Below are 27548 nucleotides of genomic sequence, written 5' to 3' on the forward strand. Positions count from 1 at the left end.
CACAGAATTATGAATGGAAAACAATAGATGAAAAACACAGACATGATAAACTGAACATAGTATTTATTAAGGTCAGGATGCATGAACAGACTTCTCAATAGAAAGGTAATTCAACAGCAACCAATTTATAGAATTTATAGCAGTACTACATTTCGGCAAAATGCAACTGAGAACATCAGATAAATTACAGTAATTTGTTTTTAAAAATCCATTAAACTATCTCTTACCTCTGCAATAATGTATCATACATGCAGTTAAAGAAATTAGTAGGGAAAAGCGTGATCTTCCTTCCCCATTCTCTGCCCATCCATCTTCCAGGAAACCACAGGCTGCTGCTGGCCAGACTTGGCATGAGGCTTCGAGGCTGCTGCTTTTCCCCCTACATCATAACCGATTTCAAATGGTGCTAGACAAAAACAGACTCTGAACACCAGGAGAAATCGGTCAGCCTGTGTAAGAGATGGGCCAGTGGTGCTCCCAGGGTCTGCACCTCGACAGTACAGGTGGCAAGTCTGATTTCGGGTGCCCTGCAATGGATGCTGAATACTCCAGGGCATCCTCTATGAGTGGGCTGACAGTGCCGATGTGGATGAAATGGTTTCCAGGTGTACTGCCCTCTCCTTTGCCCCATGACAATACTCGATACATTGTTACCCAACGGAATATGACAATCAACACACCCAAAGGGCCTACCAACACATTCGTGCTGGTGACAGCTGCTAGGAGTCAAAATAAATAGCATCACAACCTCTGCCCCTGAGCAAACCACTGTGTTTATTTTAAACACAACCCCCTCCCCTACTGTCGCCCCTCCCAAAACCCAACAAACTCAAGAGTATATTTTGCTCTTCAAGTTCTTCCCTGGACTTCTTGAACAGACTCAAGTGGCAGGAGAGGAGGAGCCAGTCCCATGAGCAGCAGTTCCTCTGCAGTCCACCCTTGGCTGTGCTGCAATTCTTACTCCTAAAACACTGATTTCAAATGGTGCTAGATACAAAGATGGAAAAATCTAAGCCACCATGTGAAACCAGCTTCCAGAAGAAGAGGATCTCACTGAAGAAAGAAGAGAGATTCAATCAGAAGACCCAGCCTCTGCCCTGAGGAGAAATGTCTTCTTCCAGTTCTACTTGTGATATGACACAGTGCTCCTTGGGAAAGGCATAGAGGAGGTTACACAGGGCTGTGCAAAGTAACATGAACGTCACAGCTGATGCTTCAAATAGATGAGAGTAATACAAAGCTCATTAATTCTAGGTTAATTCTATTTAAATTCACAGCCAGTCACTACAAATTATATATATGATGAAATGGCAAAATTATTATGAAAATGCATTAATATTTACATTCGAACTACCTTGCATTTGCACAGTATTTCACAGTATACAAAGTTTCCAGGTATATTACCTTACTTCATCAGGTCACAAGCACCCTATCTGCGTGTGGATGGAATGAAGCTCTAGCCTACACAAAGGTGAGCCTCACCTGCCTAGGGCAACTCTTCCATGCGTCTTATTTGAGAATAGCATGCGTTCCTCCTTCCCACCCCACATATAACTATCAGAACATTCAAATATGACCCCGTCAATTTGCAATCTTAAACTCTGATGTGACTTTAAAAACTGGTACCCCATAATTTTATCAAGGAGACGATCCTCTAACATAAAAGAATTGCATTTTATTTTCAAAATCTGCTTGAAAATAAGATTTGCGCACCATATTCCAAATTAGATTTCCCATCTCCTTACTGCATCATCTTTTTCGGTTGTTTGAAGCTAAGAAAAATATGTGTATTTCCTCTGATACCATAACCAAGAGAAAAGAGACAGAACAGAAACTATCTTTTAGGTTCCCGACCAATTCTTCAGGCCTCTAGATACAGGCTTATAATTTTTATGGTTCCTGGCAATAACAGTATGTGTCACTAGAAGGAGAAGTAAAAAATAGAATTTGAACATCAAAAGTTGTGGTATTTCGTTCTCACAGCAGTCGTATGGAGCAGGAATTATTCCAATTTTTGCAGAAGAAACTTATCCTTAATGAGGCTAAATAACTTGTCTGCAGACACACAACCAATAAAGGCAGATCTCAGATCTAACTCCAAAGGCTGTGATCCTGCGCCTGCACCCACTGCAGCCTGCTCCATAACTTGATTATCGTCTCATTTTGTTCTTGAACTTCATTAAGAACAAAACAGGGTGGGTGGGGCAGGGAATTCCCAGGCAATACTTCTGCACTGAAGGGGGATCATACTGACTACACAACACGTTATACTTGGGCAGAGAGAGGAGCGTGATCTGGGCTCTGCGAAGGCCAGGTGGTCTGGGGCAGCTTGCTTTGTTCTCCTCTAGCGCCTCTGCCGTTTTTCTCCAGCATGGCTGTGGCGTGGGAAAGACGCTGAAGATGAACCTGCAACAAGCGACTCTGACACCAGTGCTAGGCTCTGCGGCCCACCGTGGGACTGACCAACCTCAGTCACAGGTGGCAGAGCTGGGGGCAGATCTGCACACAAGGGCTCTCGGTGATGACACGTGTAGCCAACACCTGGGCCCTGTTAACCAGGAAACAGCGAGGGCTGTAAGGTCAGGAGTGAGTGTTTAAGGACAGTCATTACTAAGAGTCCAAATCCTGTAAATTGAGGGGATTCGATGAGATTCTTTTCTGCTTTTCATTTCGGCCACACTTTTCCTTATCAACTTCTAATTGCCAGTATCCACAAACCCCTCCCTATGAGCCCTCACACAGGTGTCCCGCGGTGATCCGGAAACCACCTTCCACAATAGAGAGGCCCTGCTTAAGCTGTTATCTCTTCTGGAATACTCTCTCTCACCCTCCCATAGCTACCACCCCTCGGCCCCGCCTCTACCCACCGCCACTCCAGGGAACCCCAGTCAACCTCCCTTCAGCTCAGGAAAGCTTCCCCAAGTCTAGCCCAGCTTGCTAGAAGGTTAAGTCGTCCTCGCCAGCCTCAAGTTCTTGACGCCACTTACCTCACTTGGTCGTCAGTGTGGTTAGTTAATGTCTCTCCTGCAACCCATAAGGGACCATCTGGAGTCAAGCAGAGGGGCTGCACATATCGGGGGGCCACTGCCACTGAGGGAGCTAACAGAAGCCAGAGTCTGGGTCCCCACTCCTGGATTCTAAACTTTAATTCTTAACTCTCTGGAAGAAGAGATGAGAAGCCATTAACAATGCATGACTTTAATTAAACCCTCCAAAAGAAGAAGTGGAGAAAAAGTCATGTTAGTACTGAAATCCTTTGCCTTTCCAATTCCACTGGATAAAGGTCTAAGCCTTCCCAACAGAACCAGTTTTCTCCTCTGAGTCAGCTGAGCAATGATTCTTCTCTGAAACAAGCTGGTGGCTGTTCCCTACTAGGAAGCAGCCAGTTAGTTTGATAAGGGCTGGAAGAGGCTTGCTCTCCCTGGCACCATGCCAGAAGGCCACCTAGACCTGTAAGAAGGCAGCCCATGAAAACCCCAGCCTGCTAAGGGCTCTGCCATCCAAGTAGGGTGATGGGTTTTATCTGCCTCAGCCTAAGGACTCTAAGCAAACTGGCCGAAAGTGAAAGGGTTGGCAGGGCTGCCTGGGGAGAAAAACCGCCCACTCGGAAGGGAGGGTATGTCAGTCTTGTGAGTGCTGCCATTCAGGGAAAAGGTGTGGGAGGTACACTCCATCCTGGTCCATTTCTGTGCCCACATTCTACCTGGAAGCTTCCTCTCACGCCAGGGTGTTTTCATCTCCCTGGGCACACAGTGAATGAGAACACACAGGTTTTAATACCTGCTCGGCCCTAATTCTGAGAACAGGGACCTGCCACTTGCCCTGAATGGGCCTCAGTGTCTTCATGTGTAAGGAGAGGAGGCTGAAGTAGACTGCTCACAGTTCATTCAAATGCTCAGAGGGCTCGGGCAGGAAACCTGAGACACAAAAGCGGCAACAGCATGCAGCAGAAATACAGTGTCCTAGAGAGGCCATATTTTGTGTAAACGCATGTAAAATCAGATACATTAAAATTACTCTAGCAGGCATGGTGTCAGGCACCTGTAGTCCCAGCTACACAGGAGGCTGAGGTATGTGAATTGCTTGAGCCCGGGAAGCAGAGGTTGGCTGATACCGTGCCACTGCACTCCAGCCTGGGCTACAGAGTACAAACCTGTCTCAAAACAAAAACAAAAACTAGTGCAGGCCAAACACATCAAAGGGTCAAATGTAATCTATAGCTGTTGGTTAAAACAGTTTGGAGATTGCAAAGATAGCTTCTACTTCATTCTATAAATGACGCTTTGTCTTTAAAGCCTAGCATCATACCTAAAAAATAACATGGGAGGAAAATGGGAAGGTGAGGGAATCCTTGTTTATGAAATCCGTAAGCAAAGCCACTGAACAGACAGACCCTGGCCCCCAGATGCCTAACCCTGCTGGCTTGTGCTGTGCTACCAGTGTGTGCAAATCCAGAAAGTGGGGAGGTTCTGCCAAGGCAGCGCTGGGTGCTGAGTCATAGCTACTTACGTGACTGATGTGTGTTCCAGCCAGATGGGGGGAGCCGGAAGCCAAGCCCAGATGGCCATCTTCTTCCCTCTGGGAATGCTGATTTCAGGGATCCTGGCAGTGAGGAAGAGCTCATCTTGGTGAGAGAGGGGTCTGGGGAAGGCTCTTTTGAAAAAGGAGAATGTCTTGCCTTCCAGACAGTCCCAGGCCATTGCATGTATAAATTGAAAGGCCAGCCCAGCTTCCTGTCATTCTAGGCAGCAGCCTGGACATTGTGTCTTTAGCTATCAGGACAGGGGCTGTGGTTAATGAATCAGAGGGAAGGGTGATAAAAGGAAGAGTATATGCATGAGGGGCCAAGGGTGGAGGGGAGGGAGCATGGAGTTACTAGCTGGCCCAAAGTCCCCAGAAACCTCCATCAGGCTCTTCCTTCCTGGCAGGTTGGCCTTCAAAGGAGGACTCAGAACCCAGGGACCACTGCATTTCCCAGGCCCTGAGTCCCAGTGTGGGAATCACATCCTCCAAACCCACAGTGCCCCTCAAATTGCTACTCACGTAACAAGGCAATAAGTAACAGGCTTCTAAGCCTACGTGGACCCAGCATCAGTTCTTCTGGCTTCCCCTGTGTCAGAGGTATGGAGATCTAGGTTCCTAGGCAGCCACACTCCTAAAAGTTCAGTTTTCTGTCCCCCCCTTAACACTACTGACAAAAAACCCAGCCTCAGTCCCAGCACAGGGGTCCTGGGTCGGGACTGCTGGCTGGATGGAAGGTTGCACCAAGGCTACCCTGCCCCTGGGATGAGCTAGGGGGACAGGAAGAGATAGTGGAAGGCAAAGGGAAGGAAGAGGAATGGAATGAAGACTGGAGCCCGGGTGTCTCCATGTTCCCCCAGTAGAAGGGCTTAGCTCTGGCAGAGGAAGATGGGCATGGCTGAACTGCTTTCAAGGAAGCTAGTGCTTTCTGCAAGAGGAAAAATTATGCCAATGGTCTATTACACAAACACAATGCCCACCAGACAGTTCATGGGTCCAAACCAATGCAGATCCAAAGGCAAACCACCAACACTGCTTCCTGGTCATTCCTAAATCATCTGCTTGACCCAGTGGAAATGGACTAAAAAGTGCATAGTTTCAGGTGAAACTGAAACTATGGTGAGACGCCCCAAAGCCCAGCTTCCCCATCTCCCCCAGGCAGAGCTGGATGACCTCCTCCTTCAGCTACAGAGAAGTAACTAACAGATGCAGTATCCTACCAGGCACCACACTCACAAGACGGCATGCCTGCTCTCGCCGGGAGAAGCATGTTCCTGTTCCCAAGAGCTCTTCCAGAGGCATGCCCCAGCCTCTGCAGCACAGCCTCTGCTCCTCCCTGGAGGGAGAGCACAGCATCTCAAAGGACAGAGCATTTCAACACATCAAACACCCTCCACAGAGCACAGTCCAAGGTGGGCACCAGGAAGCCCAGGGTGCTTCCTGAACTAACCTCCAAGTGGCAGTTCTCCCCAGTACCTGGGCACTCACCTGGTCCACACACATCGACTGGGCACACCCTGTGATGTGATGTGGTTCCAATTCCCTAACAGAAGGGAGGGAGGCTGGACCGGACAGAGGGTTGGTCTGAGTCCAAAGCCAACTGTGAGCCCACTTTCTCTCCTTCCACTTTGATTGGCCCAGCTGGTAGCTGCACCTACAGTGCTATTCCAGCCTCATTCTGTTATCAGGACCTCTGTCTGCTGGGCTCAAGAACAGTGAGTGGCAAGAGAAGGGAGGAGGAGGAGGGAGGACAAACGAGGGAGGAAGGAGGAGAGAGGAGGGAGGAGAAAGGAGGGTGGGAGGGGCGAGGGAGAAGAGGTGGAGGAGGAAGTTTCACAGTCTACTGCATTCCCATCAGATCACAGAGAAGGGAACACGTACAACTTCCCCTTTCAAGCTCTTCTCTGCCCTCGCTTTTGTTTCAGTTCCTTCCCCTCTGGCCTGGGGATGGCGCGGCTAGTGGGCTATGCAGGGGCAGGCACCCAGGTACCCAGCCAACTGGGCTCTCGCCCGGCTCCATCTCAGGCCTGGCATGCTCCCTCAGGCCATTACCCGGCATGCCCTTCTCCTTGTCAGGGAGGCCGCGCCCTCTTGTTTTCAAAGTTTTATAACAGTATTGTTTGTTGTCCAGCAGATTAAATTCTTTGGAGGCTGGGGAGTTGAGGGAGAGGGAGTGAGAGAGAGGAGGGAAAAGAGAGAAGGAGAGAAAATACAAATAACTTCTATTAGGGCCAAAAGATTAAAAGAGTTTGCTTCTTAACACAAAGTTAACCTGTCTTGGAGACAGGCTAGCAGGCAGAAGCCTGTGTTCCCTTCTTCTCTGTCGATGCCTCTCCTCTCTGACACCCTTCTTACCTAGCAGGGGATGAACAGTCTCACACTTCCAACACCACTCCTTGGGTCAAGCTGAAAAGCAGTACCAGCTAATAAGGTTGGAAGATGCATGTGTGAGCACCACCCCTCCCAGCAGGACACATGATGTGGGGTTGAGCAGGTCCCTGCAAGGACATCCTAGACTCTCATCTCAGGCATCTGGCTGAGAAACAGTCCAGGTCTATGGGGGAAGGGCGTCTCCAGGCAGCTGCCGGGGCCCTTGTCTTAGAGATGGCTCATCCCTGCGTGAGCCAGTGGTTTGTTTACACTTGAAATCAAAGTCACACATTCATTGATGCCAATGACACTGGAAGAATGGTACCCCAAGGAAATAACAACACAACTGCATAAATATTCACGTAGACCTAAGCAATAAGAAAGAGTGGGAAATAGAAACGAAAAGAGAAAAAAGTCACTACAAATAAGCATCATCTTATGGACAGGACCCATTTCACTGCCCTCAGCCTGTCAGGCCTTTTGATGCTAAATCTGTAGGTGGTGATGACACAAAAGAATATATGATTTTCCATATTTAATACAACTCTCATTTAGCCATTAACTGATTTATTTCAGACTCTGGATTACCTCTAAATAGTATGCCCACTTGAACACATCCCTGTGCCTTTAGTATAGCAGGCACATGCCTGTGGCTCCCAGAGTTGAGGGCCTGCCCTGAGATGTTCCTCTCCCACCTCCTACCTTCTTCCCGGCAAACCATGTCTGGCCCTGTGTCCTCTACACTTCCCTCTTCCCTCTCTACTATAGGATTAGAGCAGCTCAGGGCTCTTTGCTGGAAAAGATGAGGGACAACGTGCCTTTCTCTTTTTTTATATGCAAATAATACCAGTTCCTATAAGATCGGTACCAGAAGTTCTCTCTGCAAAGGGAAACGAGGTCAAAGTTCCAGATTCAGTGACCATATTGGTGCAGCCTGCCCATGCATCTCCTCAATTCCACCCAGCTTGGGCTTGCCTTGAAGGCGGAAGGCAAAAATGGAGAGAGATGCCTGCTCTAGATCCTGGCACCCACACCTCATGCTGATCCAGGGACCATCTCGAAGTGCCACGGACTCAGGACTGGGAGGATCCTGTGGAGCACACCTAGTCTCCTACCTCAAATAAAGAGGCTTCATGTTTCCTCAGGAACCCTCAGCAGAAGTGATGCACAGTTCTCCCAGAAGTCCAGCCCAAATCACCCTCCTTGCTGTAAGTTATGCCCATTCTCTTTTCCATCCTTCAGGTGAACAGAATGAACTGGGTCCAACATGACAAATCTTCACACATGAAGCTACAGAAACCTTCACTCACTAAAACAATTCTGCTGTGGATTCCCCAACACTTCTGTAGGAACCAAAAATGCATTCAGGAAATACAAAAGGACAGACATTCAGACACACACACGTACACTGCCCTTGTCCAGCCTCCATCGTCCTAAAGGAATACCCCCCCAAAAAGCCTAAACCATCGTGGCTAAATTAGCTGTAAATAAAGATAAACCATTATTTCCACCTTCATACGAGTTCTGGGTCTATTCAAATAAAGGTCACTCAGAGGGCTAACTGGCCAAGAAGTCCTGCTGTCTAGTACTCTGCCTCAGCAGCCCTTATAAAGAGTGGGAGTTATGCTCTGCCTTTAAGGAAAACTGACACCCATGAGTCAGTAGGGCTTACCCACCTTTCTCTCTGTGGGTAAGCCATGCATTTTCAAGCCAATCATGAGGCAGACTCTCAGAGCTGAAGCCACTGTTTCTAGTCCCTTACTTACATTGTACATTAGCCAAGGCTTCCAGCAGGTACTGTACATTAGTCAACAAACAGGTAGCATACACACAACATGCATGCTGGGCAAGGCTCAGGGCATCCCTTACAAATGTGTTGGAAAAATCTCAAAGACCCCACACTAGGCCTCATCTCTAAGTGAGCTGGACTCAGCAGAAGCATGCCTATGTGCACAGGCGTGAGGTGCCATACAGATATGTCACAGTGGTTTGATGCATCACATATTCCAGAAGCTTCCAAATTCAGGAAACCTCTCCAAGAATACATGGTGAGTGGCTGGCTTCCCAGCCAAGAAGTGCAAGCCAGTTCTCACAAGAACTCCAAAAAGTCTAAAGAATCAAAGAGTTGGAGACCTGGACATGCTGATATTTAGTTTCCCTGTCAACATATAGAAAGGCCCTCTAAGGCCTTCAGAAATTAAGGAAACTGCTGAAGACTCCATTCCCCTATTCCTATCCCTGCTCCACTAATCAGAACCCAGGGAAATGACAGCTGAAGTCAGAAGACCTGGGTGGGAGATCCACGAGAAACAGCTGCAAGCAGTTAGATCTTGGCAGAACTGATTCTCTGGCTCAGTTTCACCAACGACAAGGATAAGACCACCTAACCTCTCAGGGTTGTATGAGGACCAAATGAGCCAGCAAGTGTGAAAAGAATTACGTGAGCTGATATGATGGTTATGACTCCATTCCTCTCCTGCCTGAGTCCCAGCCCAGATGGCTGTTTGCTATTCCATACTGGCAGTGGGGTGGCACTCAGCTATTATTAATCCCAGGTAAACATCCCACAAAGTGGCAAGCAGATAGTGTCTTAGAGAAATGCAGCTATTTTAAAACTCTATATTCTGCTTAGCAGATTGCACAATGTGCCCCCTCAGCCCTAGGGGCTCCTACCCACACAGCCTTGGAGCAGTGGTGGACGTCTGGAACTAACACTGCCATGGGGAAGCTAGGACAGAGTCCCACCCACTCCTAGCCCCAGTCTGGCTGGGCCTGGGACCTTGGGCTTTCCCACATGTGTTTTATTTTGCTATCTTTTTAAGAGTGACTCAAGACTAAAAAGCCAAAATGGAACCAGTGACTGAGATATTTTTGTTTTTTTTCTTTTGTCATTGTCATTTTTAAAATTTAATACTTTAGTTGAGGGCCTCAAAAAACACGTGAAAAGAAAAGGCTAAATATAAAGGAAAACTTCCTGACAGCAAGGGGCACAGACCCTCTAACAGATGCCCTTCCTCAATCTGCACAGCAGCATTCTCTCCAGGGTTAGAGCCAGACGGGACGGAGCTTCTTTTCTAGAGCAGGGTCTCTTGGGTTAGCCCCCTGCAGGACGGCAAGAGGCCCCAGCAGCTCCCACATGCCCCATCCCCAACAAGCCTCCCAGGGAAAGCCCACAGCCATGTCCCTTGCCACCTGGTGGATCTTCATCAACACCTTCGCGAAACCTCCAGCTCTCTGCTTCCACTTCTGGGAGATTCTTCAAAAACTACCTTCTTCCACCCACCTACCCATGCTAATTCCCACAGTGCCTCTTCAGCTGCTCTGAGATAGGTCATCAAGATCCCCTGCCTTCTCTTGTGGAAACCTGGGCCTAGTTTTCCTCATCCTGAATTGTTGGCTAAGAAACATTTCCATGAACATCCAGGGAGGCCCCAGGATATAGCTGGAACCTCCAAAGAGATTCTGGTTCCATTGCCTCATTTCATACATAATGAAACTGGAGCTCAAAGGAGGAAAGTGAGCTAGGACAAGAATCGAGGTCTACTGACTCCTTAACACAGAGCAACATAAACCCCACTTTCCTGACCCTCTTCCTCTCTGAGCACCCCTAACTATACTACCTCATTCCTGTGCAACTTCAGACCCCTGGCAGCAGATGGCAGTGTGGGCAGTCCCGGTGGGTCAGCTGTCCACGATCAGCCAAGGAGCAAAGAATCACATGGCCTGACTCCACAGGGCCACCGCCTCTTCCACCAAGTAAACAAGTCCCGAGCCCTGGAGCCCATGCGCTGAACACATGACACATGCCTGCCCTGTCCCAGCACCACCAACCTGCCTCCACCTCTCAAGACACAGAGCTCAACCAAGCATCCGGCACAGGCCACTTCTCTGCCTGCTGCCCAACCCTTCCCTATTGCATGATCATTAGCTCTGGGAATGGCTCATTCTGACAGGACAGGCTAAGCTCAGAACCACCTACAGGAACGTTTGACCAGTGGCTTGGCAAAGACCTAACCTGCACATTTCCCTGTGCTGCATGGACAAGAATAGGGTACAGTGACCAGGCTGAGGAAAGAAATCAGCTGGTGCCTGGGACGGCATGAGGCGGGAGGGCGTGAGGCAGAAGGCCAAGGGCAACCGTGGCAGATGGGAGAAAACCAGACTGCTGAAGACCAAAGGTTTGACAGGTACTCCACCTTGATTCCTGACTCACGACAAGCTCCTGTAAGCTATTATGGGGACCCTGGACAGATTTTCCTAGTTATTAGGAAAAAAGAGAGGGTTAGTCTGTGTTAGTCCTAACTCTCTGGAGGAAAGCATAACTGATGTGGCTTCAGGTGGCTGAAGTCCTGAATCTCTAGATCCCTCTGACCATCATCTGGACCCTCCTCCTCATGTGTGTGGGGGGAGTCCCCCTTTTCATCCCCAATCTCCATATATGTCTATCCTGTACGTTTCTGAATTCTTTTTAAAAATCACTATTAATAGTGTCTCCTCACACTAGAACGTATGCCCCACGACAGTGGAAACTTGGCTTTGTTGAGTTCTGCATCTCTATCACCTAGCACAGTCCCTGGCATAAAGCAGAGGCTCCGTACACAGCAGCGGATGCCATGTACTGGCCTTGCTCAGCTCTGCCAGTCCATGGCTACCAAAGGACATTTGCATCTGCCCTGCCCACCCCAAAAGAAATGCGGCACAACCATCCCCAGTGACTGGCAAGTTCCTCTGGGTGTCTGCCTTTCACTCTGGTTCACATCAGTCCTCTGAAGATTTTAGTTCACAAAAAATGTCTGACTTCAGCCCAAAAGAGTAAAGAGAAAGTAGAGGCTTTGGAATAAGTAGTACATGGATTTAAATCTCAACAACCTCACTTACCAAATGCATAACCTTGGGTTAAGTCACTTAATAATCAGTTTCTTTAACCATAAAAGGGAAGTGACTCCTACGTCATATGATTGTTCTGAGGATGAGATCAGATAAGGATAGGAGGGCCCTTAAAAAAGGTCAGTTTCCCGTTAGGGACCAACAACTCTGATGTCCATCTCATACCTTCAGGCCTCATTACAGACCCTGATCAGGGCACCATCCTGCCTTCAGCACCTGGCACTCAGATGCAGATCCTTCACAGGAGATGCACACATCCATCCTGGGCCACGACAGGCAGTCCCGGCTAAGCACTGGGCTTGTCCTCCCACACCCTCTTGGGCTCGCTCCTGTGAGCTAACCACGTATATCTCCTCCCCACGTGGCTCTATCTGCCCCCATGTCCCCACTCCACCCCCACGGGCTTGACACTATGGCACTGGGCTCTGCATAGGCCATGGGGCACTGGAGATGTTCTCTGGCTTTATCAGCCCATGAGAAGCTCTTGTGGAAGGAGCCAGTAAGAAAGCAAACTCAGTCTATGCTTCCCTCACAGTCACTCCAAGTCTCAGAAAAGCAAAGCAAAATGAGGGCCTCCCACAGACAGCCGGCTGGTGGGAAAGGGCGGTATCTCTTACATATCTCAGAGGGAGGCAACATGCCCAAAAAAGTGACCAGCACAAGGTACAGATCCTCTTTAAAGCTGTGGCTGCAACCTCAGGGACACTCAAGCCAGGGGACAGTGCCAAGATATGCATTAAACAATTCACAGCACTGATCGGACCAGGATTCAATGGAATAGAGAAGGTGCTGACCAATCAGGGCCCCTGGCAGGGCCTCTCCCCCACAACTCCCAGCCAAGCCACACCACCTCGGCTCCAGAGCCACCAGCTCTGTTAACCTCTGCTGGATCCGGGATGGAGAGGCCCCATGCTGCCTCCTGGCTCCCAGACCTCAGAAATTCAAAGGTAAGGAAAAAAGTGCCAGATACGTTGGCCCCTCTCTGAGGGGATACCAACTGTTCTGCTAGCCTCATTGGCAACACACAATACCCCACGTCGTGTCTATAGAACCCAGGCTGGTGAGCAAGGAGAACAGAACCAGATGAGGCACAAAAATAGGAAAATCAGGAGGGAAACACCAATCCCAATTCTGGAAACATCAGAGGCCACAGAGACAACTGCATGGCCAGGAGCAAAACCAACCTCCCCTTTACTTCCCACCCTGGTTTTCCCAATCTAACCAAGGACAGGGCTATTCATGGGAGTGGGGGTCACCAAGAGCTATGCCCAGGGACGCACTGCACATGTGAGGGCTGAGACTCCCAAGCACAGCCAGCAGCTACATCTGGCTCCGGCCCTACAGCCAGCACTGGCCAGACTCTAGCCAATACTCCTTGAGGGCCTTGGCTCACTCCTCTTAAGTCTCCCCAGCTGCACCCAAGTTGATATCTCTCCATTCTAACACCCACTGCCATCCCTCACTGCAGTACTGCTGGAGGGCTGAGACCTGTCAGAGCCCTTAAAGGAAGAGACATCAGACTCTTCCAAATAGCCCTGGATCCCTCAGGCTGCTCACAGCCAACCTAGAGACTCATCTCAAATGGATAGAGAAGAAGATAAAAATAACAGGAAGCAGAATTGGCCAGTCTTCCCTGGATAGCGACGGGAGCAGCATGGGGAAGAGAAACTTCCACCCCGACTGTGACATATGAGCAGAGAGAGGTGACCACTGTGTGGCCAGAGGTAGGATCCCATAGGTGCCTCCGAAAATTACCCAACATCATTCTTTTTCTCTTTAGAGCTCAGACCAATCTGCTGTTGGCTAGTTCCAGCTGGCTCTACTGGCCAAGAACGCTGTAGTCATCTACTCAGCAGGAGAGAGACTTCCTGGTGATGGGCAGGCACCAGGAGTCTGCTTTGTGAATTGTATCAATGATGCAACTGACCTCCCCCATTCTGCAGGCCATCATCGTTTTTCATTTTTAATCACCATTGCTATTATTGTGACCAGCAACAAGTGAGGCAGACAAAAAGCATTTGTCAACTGTCTAGAAATGCTTTGCAATGGCTTACTGGATCAGGGATTTTGTTTTTTAAGGCAAAGGTAATGAAGTCCTAGAGGCAGAAAGTGGCTCATTGAAAGAAGCCCCCAAAGTAGGGAAAGAGACCTAAAGCTCACTGCTTAGCCCAGTTCAAACTCCAGACCACCAACCTAGACTAAGCCCGATCAAGGCAAAATGTATCTGGAGTGAGACAGGCCATCCACTGAGACTACACAGGGAAGAGAATCTCCAGGCCCCAGGAAGGCTCCCAGGATTACCGAGGGGTTAAATCCAGAACCTCCTGCTGGATGCTGGAGCTAAGGAGAGCTTCTATTCACTTACTGTGGGAGGCCCAAATGCTCTGCCAACTGCCACACCTAGCAATGCTCCCAGCCATCTCCCACACATCCGCACAGCCCGACCACTTCAGCTGCCCATCCTGCCCCCATTCCTGTGCTCATTACTAACCCCATTCACAGAAAAGCCAGAAGCAAAAGGAGAATGCAAAAAAGAGAACAATTGTTTGGGAGATTCTGAATGGAGTTGTCTGAGGTTCCCCCGCGGAATAAGAAAAATGGTGTTCATGGGAAGGAATGAGGCTGGGGGAAGGCTAGAGGGAGCAGCCCATGCTGGACTTACCTGGGAGGCAGGTAGTGGAGTGGTTAAATCCTATTTGCTTGCTGCATCTGGTTTCCAATAAGCAACTTGGTGATGATTCACTGAGAAGACTGGGGTCATGTCACAACACTCAGCACACTTGTGGTCACAAAATCATAAAAATTGGTGGCTCAACAGCACCTATGAGAGGAAAGGGGAATAGCCAACCCATCTTGCCCTGAACCAGCCAGCCCAAATGCTCACCCACCACCAAAACTCCTTTCAAGGACAGCTGAGCCCAATCTGCCCAACTGCAGCCAGATCTCCAGAAACCCCAAACGGGGGTAAGGATGGAGAGCAGACACAGGTCCAGGATGCCAGTCACTGAGTTTGCCCTCATATATCCTAAAGAAAATCAAAGGGAGGAGGAAGTGGTGGAAGAAGGCAGAGAATACAAGAGGTCAGAAAGAAGGAAAAGAGAGGTCAAAAGACGTCCTTGGGTAAAGCATGGCAAACAGGAAAGCAGGAAGAGAAAGCAGAGGCTGGTCTTTGACACAGGCCACAACTGTACCTTCAGCTACATCACGTGCCCCTAGCTTCTCTCCCTCCAAACTCAATATCCACTGGAGAGCTATCAGCCCCTCCTGTACCTCATCCCACATCAGCACACTCATCTAGCATGACCTTTCAATCTATCAGCATCTGAAATACAGGAGGAAAGTAAGCAGCCCTGAACCAGACAGACACACATACATACACACGCACACACGCGCACACACACACACACAAACACCCCTTCCCAGATTAAAAGGCCCTTGGAGATGGCTCACGCTCTCTAGGTTCTGGTTCTCTGATAGAAGTGCTCCACTCCCACAGGGGAGGGCAGACACGTCTGATAAGAATTGCTTAGCACAATGCTATATATAGTCTAGGTTCCTACCAGCCTGGAGATGTGGAGCTAGAACTTGGCAGAGAACCATGCTAGGTGCTGGCAAGGACCATCCTCCCGCTGCCAGCCAATGGGAAGCCTCACTTCCCGGCCGGGGGCTGTGAGGGCACGCAGGGTCCTTCCAGGCAGCCCATTAACACTCCTCACTGAGGGACACAGGCTGTTGGCTCCGTTTTAGGGAAAATCAACTTCTCCTAAATGTGAGGGGGATGTGTGGGGGCTGAACAGCAAATTCTAGCCTCTCTGCAGCTATCCAGTAGCATGAGAATATCAATCTAGTCCTCTCTTCTGGAGGACTAAGGGCGGGGTGTGTGGGAGAAGCCTGAAGAAGACATAGCAGGTGGCTGGGCTCAATAAACATCTATCCATTTCTGATGTTCGAAGAAATAAAGGAATGTAAAAGAATGCAGACGAATACTTACTGCAGAGTGTGGGGCTGCCAGGCATCTCCTTTTTTTGTTCCAAATACATGCAAGTGAGCCACTCTATCCGGCAGTATGACGGCTGTCTCCGGCACACTGGCACCATCCTCAGCTGAGCCTGAGTCGCCAAGAGGTTGTCACCCACTCACAAAGCAAGCTGCATTCTCCTGAGTCCTCTGTGAGGAAGAAGAGAGAAAGGAAGACAGGTGGGCTCAGCTCACAGAGCCAACCATGCAATGAATTGAGCAGATCCCAGGCAGGGTCCCATCTAAGGTTCGTACGTGGCTGTGGGATGATGACCCTCAGGTGTTGTCCACCACCCAATGACAGAAACAAGACAATGCTGGGCAAAGTGACATGGGTCCTATGTCCTGGAGAAAGGGCAGTAATAGAGGGTAGAGGGTCTGATGAAGGAGGGCCTGTCTACCACCTCTTTCAGAAAACGATCCTGAGAGACCACAGAGCTGCCCGAAGCCCAAAATCCAGGCTCTTGTCATATACACAGCTTCGGACAAAAAAAAAAAAAAAAAAATGAGACACGAAAGGTTCCAATGTGCAAATACATACAATCTTTTTAGGTCAAGCTGCTCTCTACTCGGGTGCAAAACATGACACGAAGGGGCCGTGTCTGCCTTTGCGCTCTGGGTGGGGACGGCTGACTCCCATCCCCTGTCCTGCTTAAACTCTCTCATGTGACCTGGTCACATCTCCCTGTCCTGCTCTGGCTCCCAAGGCCCAGGAGCCACTCCTACCAGAGATCCCAAATGAGTCACCCTGGGAGGTCCTTGGAGAGAAGAGGAGGTGCTCAGTGACAAATGTCACTGCTAGCATCATCAGCGGGAAAGCATGAGACTGAAAAATAGTACCCGGTGAAAGAAGGGAGGGGGCTTCGGCCAGGTTGTCCCTCATCCCTATACGCGACTGGCTGCCCCTCTGCCCCACACTCTCGCTGAGGAGGCAAAGAAAGGGGAGGACGGTTTGGCCGTGATTCCTCGGCGGTGGAAGCGCATCTTCTTTCTCGGTCGCAAAAGGGCGGGGCAAGGCGGGGCCGGGCGGGGCGGGGGGATCACGCGCCTGTGGCGCATGGTTGCGGTATCGAGAAAAGTCTGGAACCCGCAGCCGCCATGATGACGACAACAAAATTAAAAGGGTCAAGTACTTAAGGCCCACTGTTTCACCTAAGAGGACAATGAGGAAGATGAAGGGGAGAAGAGAAGCTCTGATTTGGGTCAATAAGGAAAGGCGAGGCTGACGCAGGCTGCCCAAGAGCCGGCCTTTGGCGCATTGACGGTGATGCGGTTCCGCCATCTTGAAGGGCCGCGCGGCAGAGAACGCTGAAGACGCCACAGCCCCACCACGGCCACTTCTCCCGGGGTCCAGGCGCGCCCGCGTTCGCTGAGGTCGTTCTGGCCAGCCCCCACCCTAAGAGGCGAATCGCCCTTCATTCAAGGCAGTGACCACCAAGACTGTCACAAACAACCACAGTGAGAAATCCCAAAGGGCTTTCTTTGAGAGACGTCTGTCTTCTGGGACTAAGTGGAAGAACTCAAAAAATGACCCTATTTGCCAAACTCAGATCTAACAACACACACAGCTGTTATTTTCTTTTCAGACTCTAAATGCAAGAGTTCACAGAGCCCTGCTGAGTTACCTGGTGTCGCCCCATCCTGCTGCCCGGGCAGCGGGTGCCTTCGCTGTCCAGTCCTCCCTGAAAATGACCCCAGGCTAAGGATCAGCCCAGAGCCCCAAGCTGTTTTTGCAGCTTTCATGTTGACAGAACATCCTGGCCACTCTGCTGAGAGCTCCATCTCCCGGCTCCCGATACACTGAGTCATCTTCCAAAGAGGAAAAAAAACAACAAAGCAGCCGTCACCAGGGTCCCCATTGCCGTCGACTGACGACTCACTGGCTGTCGTCACTCTGCTCCGCGGCCCCCGAATTGGTGACGAGGGGCTTCAGGGTGCCCAACTCCCCTCCCACGGGACTCGGCAGCATCAGGAAGCAGGCAGCCACTGCTGAGATTCGGAAAGAAGGGAAACTAACCTGCCACGAGAAGACTCCCAGGAAGGCTCACTGACCCTCCCTCTGCCGACACCAACCCCCACAACTCTGTGCCCACAGCATGTTCCCGATGCAGAAGTAAAGGGGTATTTACGCCAGGTGGGAGACAGCACCGCCTTGCAGGGTTGAGGTGCGTAATGCTTGTTACCTCCTCCCTGCCCTTTCTGTGACACCACTTAGGGCACAGGAGCTCCCATCTCCCCCATTTCTTGTCTAGCCCCCCAACACTCCCCTATGAAGTCCCTGATAAACCACTAGGCAGGGATGGGAACCTATTTGCTGCCAATATATTAGGCATTTCTGTGTAACAATTGTACTGGCTCCAACTCACTGACCGAGGACACGAAAACTTAGAGAAATCATATGACCTGTCTAAAGTGACCCAGCTAAGAAGAGGCAGGATGACAATGAAAACCTAGGTCTATCCAAGTCCAGTGTCTCTGCTCCCTGCTCTCTAATTCTGGAGCTTATTCTGGCTTTGAAGTTGCTATACCCCACTCCACCTTCTTGTAGGAGGAAGGCAACCAGGATAACTGAGTCAGTTAACCCATCAATTTCAGCTACAAAAAAACAAAAAACAAACAAACAGAAAACGCCATCATCTTGAGTGAACCTGACCACAAAGGAAGAGGAGAAAGTTAATGACAGTGTCAAGGAACAGCTAGGTGACCTAGACCATGGACACAAGATTGACCACCCAAACTCCCACAGAGCATTAGGGACTTAAAAAATTCCTTAAATAGACAAATTTTGGGGATCTACTTCATAACAGGCATCTTGTAAAGAGTTCGGGGAAGAAAAATGTAAAGACGTTGGAAGACCAGGGATGCTCCGCACAGGGCTATGGAAAGGAATAAATGAAATAACTGCAGGAAAAGTGTCTAACATGGTATCTGTCAAACAGAAGGTACCAAATGGGTATTTGTTTTCCCTCTCCTTTCTCTAGCCTCCCTCCTAGAGCTCCTAATCTAATAGGTGACATAAGATTTATACACAAAGAATCATAACAAGAATACCATAAAAAGGGACAGACCGTGTGCAAGTTCGGCCGAATGGGCGGGGGTGGTTATGAGAACTGCTGCTTGCAAAGGCAATCAGGAGAGGTCCATGGAGAAAGTGAGACTGCCACAGGTGGACGAAGAGGAGAGGAGGCGTGGAAAACATCATTGGTGAAAACACATAGGAAAAGCAAGAAAAAGGAAGTTGCTTGGTTTTGTTGGAAACTGTGGTCCACCAAGAGAAACTGAGAGAGGTAAGACTGTACAGGAAAGCTAAGGCCAGTTACGGATAGCATTGAACATCACGCTAAAGGAAAGGAATTTTACTCTGGGAATGATGAGAAACCATTTTAACTTTCTGAGCAAGAAAGACAAGATGGCCGCTGCACGCAGAAGGGCCTGGAGAGAGGGGGAATGGGCAGGAGCCTCACAAGAGGACTACAGCTGGAACCATGGCACTGACAGGAGGCATGGAGGAGAAACAGAGAAGAAAAACAGTAAGCAGGCAGGACCATCTGAACAGATCCTCAATGCTGCCATGGACCTTACTTCCCTGTCCCCACGGGGAGGCTGCTGGAGACAGAGCCTATTTGGGGAACACAAACCACGGGTCTGACACGTCTGAGATGAGCTGCCGAGCCTCTGCCTCCACTCTCACCCAGACACTCAGCTTTTCCTAACTACTCAAAGCCTCAGGCTGATGTGGACGTGGGAAACCCACATTCTGGCAAAGCCGGGCCCAAATAGTGAGCCCCTACCCAGACACCTTCCACCTGAATCCCCACCCAGGACTGTGTCCAAGAGTGGGACTGGGCGGCTCTGCCCCTGGAGCCACCTTCACTGCGGCAGCCACCACTGCGCCCGCCTCTGCTGTGCTTTTGCCCCCCCTTCCCCTCCTCCGTCATAGCCCCCGCCCCCCGCCCACTCTGCGGAACTGGCACAGCAGGACAGAAAAACCAACGCCACCATGTCGGAGACCAGCAGAAATGGCTCCAAAATGGCAGCTCATCAGAGGAGTCCAGAAAGATGATAAACGCACTCAGGAAAAGGAGGGGAAGCCAGTGACAAGGGGCGTAAACTGTCAAAACTGCCTCCCAACCAAGCCCTCCCATAATCATCACATCTTTTCCTTCAGAAACATCCTCTCAAAAATCAGATGGGACATGAGTGAAAGAAGGGTGCCACCCTCTCCACCAGAGAGGCCCTAGGGCCCAGAGGTGGTATATGGGGTACTCAGAAGAGGATGTTCTACAGCCCCTTCACCAAGATGGGGCTAGAAAACCACTTCTGTCCTCAAACTTAGCTCCTCACACTAACTGGACATGAGTTAGCCCTCCCAGGGATTGCAATCCTCCACCGCTCCCCAGTCAGACCCTCCCCAGCTTTGTGGGCCCTGGGGAGTGAGAAGGTAGGGTTGCAAGGAAGGGCCGAGAAGGCGCGTGCCATGCCCTCAAGTTATGTAATAAGAAGGGCGGTGCTCGTCCTAGGCCAGAGACCCAGGGCGCACTGCGCTCCCAGATGCGCAGTCATGGGTGGGGGCCACTGCGCATGGCGCAGCACTTGGTAAACCCCCTCCCCACAAACGTGAGACCTGCAACAAGGACAGGTTAGAGAGCAGGGACCCTGATTTTTTGAGGCCTCCCTCCCCCAACCAAAGGTGAACAGCCTGCTGCCCTAGTTTTACTCTGACTCTCCTCATTCCCTAGACTGACAAACCTTTCTAGCCCGGGGCATCCAAACCACCCATCTCCCACTGACTTTTCTGGAAATCCCACCAAATACGCAGTTTCCAAGCAATTTCCTGGGGTCAGTCCCCCATCCTCACCTTTCCAAGCACCAAGTAGTAGTAGCTTCCAGAAGGTACATCTTTCCCATACTGGGCTCAGCTCACAACTGGCTCCTATGGGCCTCTGGACAGCCCCGGACGTCAATGCAAATCTCTTGTCCCCAGGGAGTAGCCCAGAGTCAGCAGGAAGCCCAGGGTGGTGGTAATATCAGCAGCAGCAGCTCTGCCCTACCTTGCCCATGCGTTTCCAGGGGAGCCGAGAATTATTTTGCCGCAACACTGAGGTGTGGCTGATTGGAAAATTTCCTTTTTCAACATCAAACTACAGGATAAATATTTTCTTCCAATTTGGTCAACCCTCTGCACACCCATCTCCCTAGCATTCTTCCCTCTAAATAAAGTTTTGAGAGCCCTGAGCTCTTCTTCCTTATAGTGCATGAAATTTTAAAAGGCATAGGAAGAGGCTTCAACTGGGCAGTCAAAAGCAGGCATAGACACAGGAGCCTACGCACACCCCTAAAGAGATTTTAGAAAGCTGCTGGGCTTCTCCCCCCTCCCCTTTAAGCAAGTGAAATGCAAATTCAGATTTGATACCCTGCCCTGAGCCAATCACAAAAAGCTTTTCACCTGCCATTGGCCCAGCCACCAATCAGAGGAAGTGTCTGGAGGGAGAGCCCTCCCCTGGCCAATGGAAGGCCAGCTCAGTCACTTAGTTAATGATGCAGCAGTACAGGGAAGGCCATCACATGTGAACTGGAAGGGAGCCAACATGGAGACACAGAGAGCGCAAGGTAAACAACTTTCCAACGCCAAAAGGATGACATTTAATCTCTAAATGCTAGCTTCCCTTCTCAGCTCATCCTTAACCCCTCTCAGCTGGCCGCAGAGGCCACAGGAGCCTCACTACCTGTCCCCCAAGAGCTCCTAACCAGATGCAACAGTGACTGCGTCACCATTCCCCACTTTTCCCAACTACGCAGTGACAAACCTACCAGCTTTACCCCACTTCTCCCAGCCCACACCCCACCCTGGCCACTCGGCTCCCCACAAGCCTCAGATTGCCAGGGCCAGACCTTTCAATAAGGCAACCCCTGGGAAAAAACTGTCCCTCTGTCTTTTCGGCACTTCTCACTCCCCTACCTTCCACGTAAGACCTGCACGGACAGACAGATGGACGCTGACACCCAAACAACCTGGAGAACCAGTCATCTGTCCACTAGAAGGAAATAGGGTAAAGGCTGGGAGGTCAGGTGGGAAGCAGGGGATGGTTCACTCTTCTCTACCCCGGTCAGGCTTGAGCAGCTGACACTAGGGGAAAGAAATTAAAGTGGGAAAAAACCCTCCCTCAGAGAAATAAATAGCCAAAATCGAGAAAGAAGGTGAGAAAGACAGAGCACCCACATACACAGAGACAGCGTCCCTGATCCCAGTAAATACATACGTGGGGGAAGAAGGGGGTTACGCCATCAAGTCCTGAAGCCCGTCGGACCACCCATCGTCGCCTGCGCAGACCCAAATCTCGGTCCCGCCGTAAGGTGCCGCAGTCCCGAATGTTCCAGAATTTGGTCCCGTCAAACCTTCCACTGTTGCCCCGCAACCTCTTGCTCCCACCCCTGCCCCCCACCACCACCCCACCTCCTCCCCGCGGGAACCGCCCGTGCCACCTTGCGTGTCATCTCCTAGCCTAGGCTACCCAGAGGCCTCTGGCCCCGACAGATCTCTGAACGCTCAGCAAGTGAGCTGGCAGAACCTGGTGCCGGTGTTGCTATGACTTGTTTCTTGATTTCTCTCTCTCTCTCTGCTGCAGCACGGCTGTTGCTAGCAGACCTATCGACGGAGCTTGCTCACACTCTCTCTCTCTCTCTCTCTCTCTCTCTCTCTCTCTCTCTCTGAGCTCTGTGACGCAGATCTAAATTCTCCAGTCTGCTCCTTGTGTTGCAAGAGCAGAACTGCAGCTTTTCCCCTGGAGAGTCGGAGGGCAGTGCCAAGGCTGGTCAAACAAGGCAAAAAAAAGTTGGGCCTACACTCTGCTTCCTTGGCCACACTTTTCAGCTCGCCCCCTCCCACCCCACCCCTCTGCACCTCACTGCTCTGGGGCATAGAGGTCCCTGTCCTTGCAGGCTCACTCCTTCCCTGAGGGCTTCCCAGGCATAAGACTAGCTTAACTCTTTGAGTGGCAGCCCCCAGCGCCCAGACAGGGCTGCCCCATACTAAATGTTGCAACATCTTTTCTTGAGCCATATGGGCTTCTCCAGCCCTGAGAAAAAATGTTCCTCACCCTGACCACTGTCCCATTAACTCTTTGTGCCACAGACAAGTCCAGGATTACAACCATAGCTGACTTCTGGTTTTTTTTTTTGGCCACAAACCAGGACCTTTTTCTCCCTGGAATTTCCTAAGGACAAAAAGCATAATTAAAACATTGCCTGCCTGCCCCACAAATGAGATCCTTCTATCAGGGCAGGAATTTGAAAAACCAAATTGAACTTCAGCCTGAAGAATCCAGAGTAAAGCCAATCTGGATGTCCATTCTTCCCGGGCTCAAGATTTTAGGGCCTTGTTAGATACGTTCAATTACTCTTCAAAAGGCCATACAGTCTCAGAGATTCAGGTTGCTGAGTCATTTGTTCCCAAGAAGATCTTTCTGACAACACGAAAAGCAGCAAAACAGAACAACAGCCAAGCTTGGACCTGAAGTGGCCAATGACTGTGTTCTCCTCTCCAGCATGGGCAGTCAAGCAAGATAAGCATCCACCAGCCGACCCCAAACCCCTCCACAATGTTCATGCATGGATGTCGACACTCCTGGAAACTCTTCCACGGAGGGGCGGCCCACCAATACTCTGGAGCTAGAGTGGGGTTGTTTTTGGATACTCACAGGTCTCCACTGCGGCAAGCAAAGAGCTCCCAACATTTTCCTGCCCCTCCCCACAGACCCAAAAATGCTTCCAGGAATAACTGAGATGCTAAGCCACTAGACCCTACATACCCAGACAGACCCAGGGAGTGTCAGGTTCCCACAGTGCTACATCAAAAGAATGCAGAAAGGTTCCTGACAACCAGTTGTAATGTATGAGCCTAGACTTGACCAGAAGTGAGTGATACATTCAGGTCGTGGGTCAGGTGACTCATGAAGTGTATCACATCAAGAACTTTGCACTTCCAGGAAGATGAATGAGAACGTGAGGCCAGGCAGCCACCTAATCCCATATCCACTTCCCAGGCAGCCTTCAAGCAACTACTCTGGGCCAAAGTTTCATCCAGCAGAAAGGAGGACCACTTGGAAGACAAGCATGGCACTACACAGTTTTAAAAGAAGACTAGAGCATCTGTGCCAGGCTCCCAGCAGGGGGGAAAGTGCTTCAGATTCACACCTTCTGGGCTCCAGGGTTGAGCATGCCAATAAAGAAGTCGCCTACTTGTCTGATGACCAAAGGAACGTGGCCTTGATGGCACTAAAGCAAGTCCCCCAGAATGGTCCTCTGCTTACTTAAATCTCATCTGCCGTAGTTTCCTTCTCCATGGAAGAAAAACATGCCTAAGTTCATGTCAGGACATTCCTGATTTATCCAAGAGCCCAGGATCAAATAAACAAAGGGCTCTGAGCTCTGCCAGGGAGCCTCCTCCTTCAGGAGGGAGAACTAGAGGGAAGTAGGCTTGGTACAGAGCTGGCCCATCACCCCATGAACTTGGTGAGTGACGTGGCTGCTTACTGCCATGGCGATGGGGATGTTACGGGTGGGTGGAAGTGAGAGAAGAGGCAAATAAGTCATGAGAGACAGAGCGAAAGCCAGGCAGGGTCAGAGAAGGAACCTACACAGCAACAGAATTTAGAGAGGCCGACTGTAGTCTATAACCGCAGCAAAATTGAGCTGAGTCCCTGCAAAGATAAGTCCCCATCTCAGGGGTGCAGCAAGGACCCACTGTGACTCAAAAAGCACTATGCCAACATTACATTTAGCAAGGCTTTGTTTCATTTTCCCTCTAAATCTTTTCCTTCCCATGACTCCGTTGATAACGGCTTTGATGACTAGAGGAACGCTAGGGTTTTTGGTTTTGCGGTGGTTTGAATAAAATGGCCCGGACATATGTGGAGTCATTTTAAGGAGTGGAGAATTTCATAGGCAAGACAGAAGGAAGAGGCTTTTCCTGTACGGAGACAGAGGGAAGGGGGCTTTAGGCTGAAAGAGGGAAACTTGAGTGTGCAGAAAACAGCCAGTTATATGAGGAGGCAGGAGGAGGCAGGATTAAAACAGTCATTTTAGGTGCCTCTGTCCAATTCTAGGTCTTCCTTCTATTAACCTGATTCTACGAGGCGCTGAGAACAGAAAAACCCGAATGGGATGACCAGGAAGCAGAAATGAATTCAGTTCCAAAAACATGGGAGGATGTTTACTTAGCAAGCATGCTCGAGCCTACAAGGAAGCAGTTTTACAGGGTGCTGCATACAGTGTTTGATTTCAGGGAGCAAAGATAACTTCGGAGTGAGGAAAAGGTACTGGTTCCTTCTACTCACCCTTGGAGGCCTGGAGAGGCCAGGCCAGCACAAACTTGAAAAGACAGGGCTTCAGCTCAAGCCTAACAGGTCGCTGGCTCTCTTTGGCTTCTCAGCAGCTACCGGCCTCAGGAACTAAACAAACTCTCCAGACTTCATGAGCGTTCCGTGACCTCTGACTGATTTGGGTCAAAACTTCGAAATGCCAAAGACAAAGAATTTTTTTTCTTTAAAGGGAATGAGCTGAACTTTGACCCGCCCTTGTTCAGGGTGTGGAATGCAAGCACTGTGTACCGGCCACAAACTCTAGTTCGGCAGGCAACAGCCGGGAAAGCAGGCTTCACGCTGACCTCCCTGTCCTGTTTCTTCTTTAGGGCCAACTCAACGGGGTCTAGGTCTTTACCTCGCTCTTCAGATAGGGGAGCTGTGAAGGAGACAGATTCCAATCTCTGTCATCTAGAGCTAGAGTGGATGTTCTAAATAAATCTGGCAGCGATCCGGTATCAGGCAGAACTGACAGGCCCAATCCACAGCAAGATGGCATTTCTGTTCACTGCCTGGGAGCTGGTGGACAACAGGTATTTGGTTACCCTCTGAGGTACATCATTAATAAGTACCTACTAAGTGCTAACCCAATATATAGCACAGGAAAAGCACGAGACACAGGCCATCATGGAGAACACACACATTCTAGCTGAAACTAAGTATTCCCAAATTTGTATTGCTGATATTTAAAACATCTGCTTACTTTAAAAGCTGAGATCCACTTTTGCAGTGAAATGATATCAAGCATACTGCTTGGTTCCCAGGCTAGCTCACAAAAGCGCATTTATCCATTCCAGGAAGTCATCAACTCCAACGTCTTCAGAGGCCAGGCAGATAATGAAAGAGCACAGTGGGCTGCGGAGGGGACGTGCCCGGTGGAAGGACCGTGCCACTCCTGATGGGCCGCCCTCTTGGGCCTACCTGCTGGGGACCATCTGGGAACAGAGACCCAAAGAGTCCAGATCATCCAGGTTTTCAGGACAAGGTGGAACTAGCTTTATATTAAACTCCTGATTTTTTTTTTTAACACTGTCAAGATATTTTAACTGTCAGAACATACCTACAGAGCTTTCAGTTTGGTATCCTGGTTGTCATGTATACAGGATACAATACATTTGCAATGAAAAAAAGAAAAAAAAAGCAAGCATTGCCAGAGTGAGGAATTAAATAAAATAAAGGACATGACCAAAAAGGAAAACTTTACCTCACAGATGTGCTATTTGAGGAAAATAATAAACATAGAGGAAAATGAGGAAAATTTAAACCTTCTGGTCAATGGCTGTCAACTAGCTGTGCCCTGAGGGCTGCAGATGGAGAGGTATATTGAAATGACTTCCAAGTATATGTGATTTCACTGAAGTACTAATAATATGTGTGCCCCATCCTGACCTGCAGAAAAGTCATGCTGATATACTGGCTCTATCCCCCAGTTGAGAGTGCTCCTCTGGACATCCACAAAAGGTCCATCCAGGGCTTTGGTGATAAGATTGGAAGGGCTTATCATAATCCAGCTGCCCATCCAAGGCACAGGGCCCTCCACAGAAACCACCGTGACCAAGTCATTGTCTAGCCCCCACTTGATTCAGTAACTCCCACCACACCTTTGGAGGGCTCAGACAAGTGGAACGTAACTGAGATGAAATCTCTCTGCAGGGAAATATTAGCCTTCATATCTCCACTCTGCCTCTGGAGCCCCAGAGAACAAGCCTACTCCCACAAAGACTTTTGAGACATTTTGGGATAGTTTTTACAACCACAAGTTTTTAGGCTAAACAAGAAGATACAAAAAGGGATATTAAAAAGGAAGGGCGGGGGGAAGAAGCCAGAAATATTCTTGAAATAGCTCATCAATAGTTAACAAGCCAAAGGAAAAGAGGAAGAGACACAGGCATTCATGAGAAAGGAGCCTCCTGTGGCCAAATCAACAGCAAGTGAAGAAGCACATGGGAAAGGAAGGGCCCACAGTCCACACACTAAGAAAATGCCAAGAGCCACTCGATCAGACAGTTCCCAGGGCCAGCCACCAGGCTGTGCCAATGATCCAGGACATATTGGTTAGAACCTGGCACTGGGAGAAGGAAACTGTATACAACTCACAATTGTAAGCATGCAACATTTTTCTGTCCAGCTGGGGAAAGGGATTCTTTTTCTGATGGATTTGTTGGTGTTATTTATAAATTCTGGATATGAATCCACTTGCTAGTTGTAGGCACTGAGAGTATCTTCTCCTCTCTGCTTGCCTTCACTCTCTTTTATTGATGTCATTTAATGATCAGAGTTCCTCATTTTAATGACATCCAACTTATCAATCTTTTCCCTTAGAGTTAGTGCTTTCTGTGTCTTCTTTAAGAAATGTATGGCTACCCCAAAGTTATAAAGATAGATTGACAATCA

General features: G+C 49.6%; 2 long non-coding RNA genes across 6 annotated transcripts; one reads left to right on the forward strand and one right to left on the reverse strand.

Annotated features, from left to right (window-relative positions):
- Positions 1–43: 43 nt before the first annotated feature.
- On the reverse strand, positions 44–22674 carry LOC108302110. 5 transcript variants are annotated; one of them, XR_005199657.1, is made up of 4 exons: positions 20654–22043; positions 17421–17604; positions 15770–15945; positions 44–14599 (listed from the first exon to the last, which is right to left on the reverse strand). It is a non-coding gene; the product is annotated as an uncharacterized LOC108302110 (long non-coding RNA). The 5 variants fall into 5 exon arrangements; XR_005199658.1 differs by lacking the exons at positions 17421–17604; positions 20654–22043 and adding an exon at positions 22365–22674; XR_005199655.1 differs by lacking the exons at positions 17421–17604; positions 20654–22043 and adding an exon at positions 22056–22234.
- On the forward strand, positions 21336–27548 carry LOC108302111. The gene is made up of 2 exons (XR_001824215.2): positions 21336–21405; positions 22987–27548. It is a non-coding gene; the product is annotated as an uncharacterized LOC108302111 (long non-coding RNA).

The sequence above is a fragment of the Cebus imitator genome, unplaced genomic scaffold (assembly GCF_001604975.1).
Source record: "Cebus imitator isolate Cc_AM_T3 unplaced genomic scaffold, Cebus_imitator-1.0 Scaffold38, whole genome shotgun sequence".
NCBI lineage: Eukaryota > Metazoa > Chordata > Mammalia > Primates > Cebidae > Cebus > Cebus imitator.